The following is a 6,682-nucleotide window of genomic DNA, read 5'->3' as shown; positions in this document are numbered from 1 at the left end:
CTCTGCCAGGCCCCTCTTATCCTCTCCCTGGGAGCCTGGGATGGGGCTGGGAGGGGACGGGGGCTGGATGCAAATCTAGATTTTTAAACCACACCCTGAGTCCTAAATGTGGGGTCCCAGGTCCCACGGGGAAGGCGTGTCTCCCAGGGGGAGGGGATGGAGCAGTGAAAGCCCTTGTTCCAGCCCAGCTGAGATGTCGCTCAGAAGGGATCCCGGGGTCAGAGCAGCCACAGACACAGGCAGCTGAGCTCATCTCTGAGACCCCCAGGCTCCTCCTGCCCCCTTTGCCTACCCAGAGACAGTCCCACAGTGTCCCCTAGTGGCTGCGGGCCCTCGAGTCACACACAGCCCTGTCCCGCCCTTTTCAGCAAAGCTCAGGGGCCTCAGAGAAAGAAGATTCGTGGTAATGGTCACCAGTTCCTCAAGGGGGAGTCTGTGCAGAGGACAATGGGATGATAACATTGTGTGTGTGTGTGTATGTGCATGTGTGTGTGTGTGTGTGTGTGTGTGTGTTTGTCTGTACTCCATCATTCTTCAATCACAAATGCAAATGCTCCATTCAGCACCATCATTTTTTTTTTTTTTTTTTTTTTTTTTTTTTTTTTTTTTGTTGAGGTAATTTGGGTGACGTGACTTGCCCAGGGTCCCACAGCCAGGAAGTGTTAGGTATCAGAAGCTAGATTAGAACTCACTTCCTCCTGATTTTAGGGCTGCTGCTCTATCCACTGCCCCCACTGGCTGCCCCTGCCCCGTCACTTTTCAGGAATGAAGGAGATGGAGCAGTCCTGCTGTCCCCAAGCGTGTTTGGCCATAGCCAGGCCGGGGCCCTTGTCCCTCTCTGGGCAGCTGTTCTCCCGTCCCTGTGACCTGTGGCCCCACATCTGTCCTGGAGCCTCTGCCCAGCTCTAGGGATCGGCCCCTGTTCTGTTCCGGCCGCTCCAGCTCCTTCAGCATCTTTCCTCAGGTTCTCCCAGAGTTTCCCCAAAGACAGGATGTCCTCGGCCCCAGCAGAGAGTTCGTGTCCCCAGTTCCCTCAGTCCTGGCAGGTGACGGGGCCACAAGGAGACTGGGGACACAAGTGCAAGCGGGGAGACTCCCCCGGACAGACCCCCCTAAAGAAGCCTTTATCCTCCCCCTCGGCCAGAGGAGCACAGACAAGGAATGATGGGCACACGTGGGCAGTGCTTAGTGTGGGGGCTCCATGCTAAGGGCGGGGACCCCAATGAGCAGCGCAGACAGCCCCAACCTCAAGGGGCTCCCCTTCTCCTGGAAATTTTGGCTGCAGATCACATGGAAAACTTCTGACACCTGAGAGAGCAGCAGCTTATTGCCTCTGCCTGTCTCTGTCTCTGTCTCTGTCTTTCTGACCCTCCCTCTTTCCCATCACCACTTAGAGTGACAAAATCCTGTCCCTTACAGGTCAGAACTCTCCCCCAGAGCTTGTTCTTTGGGACCAGTCCCCCCTTTCCCAGTTTTCCCAAGCTGTGACTGCAGCACCTGCAGGAGCTACTCACGCTGTGTTACTTTTTGACCTTAGGCTGGGAACAGGTTTGGGTTCAAAGCTCTGGCCCATTGTTCCTTAGGACCTGGGGGAGGAGAGTGGTTGGGGTTGTGATTGTGGCCCCCATACTAACTCCCATGATTCCTCCGAGGGCCTTGGTTACTCCAACCAGACGGCCTTATCTGTGCTGTGGGGGGCACTTGGCTGACAGCTGCTGAGGACGGCTGTCCGTCCTCCATGAGAGCTCCTCTCCTAGGGGAGACCTGGGATGAGTGACCTAGAACCAGACCCTCTGCTGCTCGATGCGGTTGTCTGCCTTTTGGGGGCGCTGCTGAGCACTGGTTGCTGGTGGTGCTGAGGAAGATGGGCCATTTCTCCAAAGGGATTTCTCCCCAGGGATGGCAGTCAGGCTTTGGCTGGCAGGAAGTCTGGAGGCTCATGAAGCGCCGCTATTCCCAAAGTTCCCGAGTCCAGGGTCCTATGAGAGTCTGTGAGGAGATAGTGGTCAGTGCTGGGGCTGTCCTTTGATTTGCCAGCACTCCATGTTGTCTCTCCCTCCGATATCTTTGATGCTTAAAATTTCAAAGATAAAACTTCATATGGATTAATAAATTATCAAGTACATCTTGAATCTTGGTTTCGGTATATTTGTCCACTATACTATTTTTGTTCGATGTCCAATCATTCCAAGGGATACAAAAAGAGGAAAATGACTTGACTGTTAAAACATGCGCCTAGACCAATAATATTTAGGAGAACAGAACATGGCATGTAAAGTGAATAATTTTGATTACATTTTTGCACAAACAAAATTAATTCAATTAAAGTTAGAAGGAAAGCAGAAACCTGCAGAGCATATTTTTACAGCATGTTTCTCTGATAAAGAGCTTATTTTTCAAATATATAATCAAAATTTATAAGAATACAAATCAAATTTATAAAAATAAAGTCATTCCCCAATTGACAAATTCTTCAAGAAGATGAACAGGTGATTTTCTGAAGAAGAAATTAAAGCTATCTATAGTCACTTGCAAAAAATGGTCAAACGATTGAATAGAGAAATGCAAAGTAGAACAACTCTGAGGAACCCTTCACACCTATCTGATTGGCTACTAGTACAGAAAATAAGAATGACAAGTATGGGAGAGTATATGGGAAATTGGGTACACTAATGTAGTCCTGGTAGAAATGTGAAGCAGTTCAAACATTCTAGAAAGCCATTTGGAACTCTGTCCAAAGGGCTTCAGAACTACGAATACCCTTGTTCCAGAATACCAGTGACTAGGTCTATATCGCAAAGAGATTTTAAAGAGGGGAAAAATTGGACATGTACAAAAATATTTATAGCAACTTTTTTGTGGTGGCAAAGAATTGGAAATTGAGATGTCCACCAATTCAAGAACAGTTGAACTAGCTGAGGCAGATGATTGCAATGGAATACTATTGTGCAATAAGAAATGGCGAGCATGAAGATTTCAGAAAAACATGAAAACCGTGTTATACAAACTGATTTAAAGTCATTTGAGCAGAACCAGACTATGTTGTACATAGTGACAGCAATGTTACAATGATCAATGATGAATGACTTAGCTATTCCCAGCAGTGCGGTGATCCAAGAAAATCCCAAACGTGTCATGATGAAACATTCTATCTCCAGAGAAAGAACTGATGGAGTCTTATTGCTGGTCAAAGCAGATATTTTTATCTTTTTTTTTTCCTTTTATAAGAAATTTGGTCTGTGTTTCCTTTCACAACATGATTAATATAGAAATGTTTTATGTGTTTTCACATATTTGGCCTGTAACAATTTGCTTTCCATTTCAGGGAATGGGGAAGAAAAAGAGAAAGGGAAAGAATTTGGAACTCAAACATTTAAATAATGGATGTGATAAATCATTTTTTCATGAAATTGGGAAGAAAATGAAAAATTATTCCAAAAAAGAATAAATCTAAGCATTTTTCATAAAAAGTAAAGTAAAATCGTATTGGTAGGTAATGAGAGTTCCCATGTCTTCAGTCTATTTCTTATGCCCTCATAGTTTGTCATCTTTGGACATTAGGACCATCTGCATGGGAACCTTTCTAGCAAGAGACAATGGAGTGCCTTTTTGTTTTGTTCCAAAGGTCCTTGCCATCTTGGGTACTGTAACATAAAGAGATCCAATGCTCTTTTGTTCTCTCTGATAAATCAATGATCATGACAGTTTGTATGGTGAGTCTGGGGAATTTCTGAGATTCAGAGGAACAGTTGCATCCCATTAGCTCTGGTTGGTAAAGCAATTAGTGGTATCTCCAGAACCCAGAAACTGGCATTTCTGGCTTCCTGGGAGGTCATCACAGCTACCAAAGCTGTCTCCAGCCACACAAATTCCTCATCCTGTAGGTTGCCTTCAATACACACCTTTCCTTTGTCATTCTCAGTTCTCCCCACATTCCCCACCTTGATATGGAAATGAGTTGGAGTTGAACTTTGAGGCTGCTATTAATACTACTATTATGTTGATTGCTGTCATGTATGATGTGGTTCACAGAGAATCCATCTGAAGATAAATTTCTATCTTATTATTCTTTTACATTTAATTTTTTTGTGGGGGAAACACGACTGCCTTTTTGTAATTGAACAAAAAAATGAGGATATCGGCTTATCTGATGTAGATTCAAGGAAATGTCACTGAAACAAATCCAGGCGGTCACAGGATGACTGAGATGTCAAGTAACTCATCCAGTCTCCACACTTTTAATTTTTTATATTGTTTTCTCTTTTTAAAAAATAATTTTTGTGTATTTTTCTGTTTCTTCTATCACCACAGTATTTTACATATATCTCCCTATTCCCCTTTCCCTGCCTGAGAGCTCTTTCATATCACAAATGGCATTTTTTTAAGAAGTGAAAAAAATCCAGCACAACTTATCAGTACCTTATGACTGTCTGAGAACATGTGCAATTAGGGACATCTCCAGGAAGGGGTGGACTAGGTATGTCTTGCCGGATCTCTTCATTCAGGTCCCACTTGACCTCCATCGTTTGGCTACATTTGTTTTTGATTCTTTGGCTCAGTTCTTTTCATTTACATTGTTGCCATCATTGTGCATATTGTTTTTGTGACTCTGATTACTTCATTTTGCTACATTTGCTTTTGATTCTTTGGCTCAGTTCTTTTCATTTACATTGTTGCTATCATTGTCCATATTGTTTTTGTGGCTCTGATTACTTTAATCTGTATCTGATCATATAGGTCTTTCCATAATTCTTTGTTGTTCACACACATTTCTTCCAGTGCACTAGTGTTCTGCTCCATTAATATACTACAATTGGTCTGGCCATTTTTTCATTGTTCGGTATCTACTTTATTTCAAATATTTAACTCTCCCAGAAAGTGTGGATATCAACATTTTGGAGTCTCTGGGAACAGTTTTCTTATCAAAGTCCTTGTTAGGCCAGAATGATGGACTGAATGTGGTAGGGGAGAGGTTCATAGTGATTATTACGCCTTTTATTGCTGTTGTGATTGCCAGACTAGGCTCCTGCTGCAGCTGGAAGCCCACGTGATTCCTCTCTAAATGGGAACATTTTCCTCTTGGCTTTCTCTTCCTCACTCATTGTCCATGTGAGGCTCCTCTGATGTGGCTCATCAACTTCACTCTCTCCAGGACAGATGGGCCTCAAGTACTGAGACATCCCTCTGGCCTCCATTCCCTTGTCCCACAATCACTTTGTTCTCACATACTCCCAAGCAGGCCCTTCTACTCTGGAAGCCTCCCGTAAGGGAATCAAGGCAGACCTTGTCACAGTTGCAACGGTGACATTTTCATATTTGAAGACAAAGGGGAATGGACTGAGTGTGGTCTCTCATTTACAACCTGAGGTCAAACCCAGGCTGCAGCAGCATGAACAGAGCTCTGGGCGGGCCTGAAGTTCTTGGTAGTCCTTGGTAGAAAGTGGGGAGAGGTTCCTGTTGGAATGCACAAGAGTCACCTAACAATGGTTGCTTGGTAATCCTTCTTGGTCCAGCCTGGATGAGATGTTCCATCTGAGTGATTATAGCAAGCAGCCCCAGCCCCAGCCAGCTGGACTGATACCCACCTGAGACCCTTGGGCTCCTCATGGTCCCCTGCCTGTCCTAGACCAGCCCCTCAATACTCCTGTTGGCTCTAGGATCCTCATCCAGCTCCATCTTGGAGGCAAACTTCAGGAGCCTCAGCAAATGAAGGAGGCCCCTGATGGCTGCTCTGTTCCCCCTCCCAAAGGCAGAGCCAGCCCTTGAGCTGCAGCTTCAGGGTCCCAGACCCTACTGCTCCTCAGTCCCCTCATCTGGCCTGGGGCTTTGCCTCCACCACCCTCAGCCAGCAGAGAGGGAGACATGAGGGCCTCCAGAATCTGAAGTCTTTGCCTCTCACCTGGAAGGCTTCTACATGTCCTGGACCCCAGAATCTCCCCAGAGCCCGGCCTTCCCTTCCTGGTCACAGCCTGATAGTGCCCCAGGGCCTCCTGGAAACCTGGAGTTCCTTCTTCTAGGGACTCCTCCTTTATCCCTGGGCCAAGCCAGCCTCCTCTCAGGTCATCATGGAGCACAAAGAGCTCTTTTGCCTGAGCTCCTAGGCCTGCTTTGATCCCTATCCACACACTCTCAGAACTCACTGTGTCCTGTATATTCAGCCAGTCAATGAACCAATGAGCCATCCCTTCAGCCTCTCCTATATACAATGTGTCAGGAATACCAAGACAACAGCCAAGGCATCATGTTGCAAACTGCCCAAGTGCTGCCTTGGCCACAGTCCCAGGCCAGCCCAGCAAAGCAGGAACAGTCTTTGGACACCTCTGAATCAGCAGCAGTTCTGGTGGCTTCCAGACCTCTCAGCCCAGAATTACCAAAGAGAACTTGGAAAACCAGCAGATAAGGTCTGTGGTATTAAGATAAGAACCCAGTGAGCAGTGCCAGTCTGCTCAGGCTAGCACAGTTTCTAGTCCTGACCTCGCCCTAAAACCAACAAAACAGAAATGGGTCTAGGACCTCTATAATCAACAATAGCACTGGAGATTTCTAATCTCTTGGGAGAAGAATAAGGAGTAACTAGAATAGGAATCTCACAAGGGTATTAATAATTTTATCTGTTTACATTTTGACATGGAAAATGTACTTAACTCATAAGAAATTCCTCGGACTTCCGGTTAAGATGGCG

This window comes from Antechinus flavipes, chromosome 1, assembly GCF_016432865.1.
Source record: "Antechinus flavipes isolate AdamAnt ecotype Samford, QLD, Australia chromosome 1, AdamAnt_v2, whole genome shotgun sequence".
In the NCBI taxonomy this organism is placed as follows: domain Eukaryota; kingdom Metazoa; phylum Chordata; class Mammalia; order Dasyuromorphia; family Dasyuridae; genus Antechinus; species Antechinus flavipes.
This window is presented reverse-complemented; position numbering follows the sequence as displayed.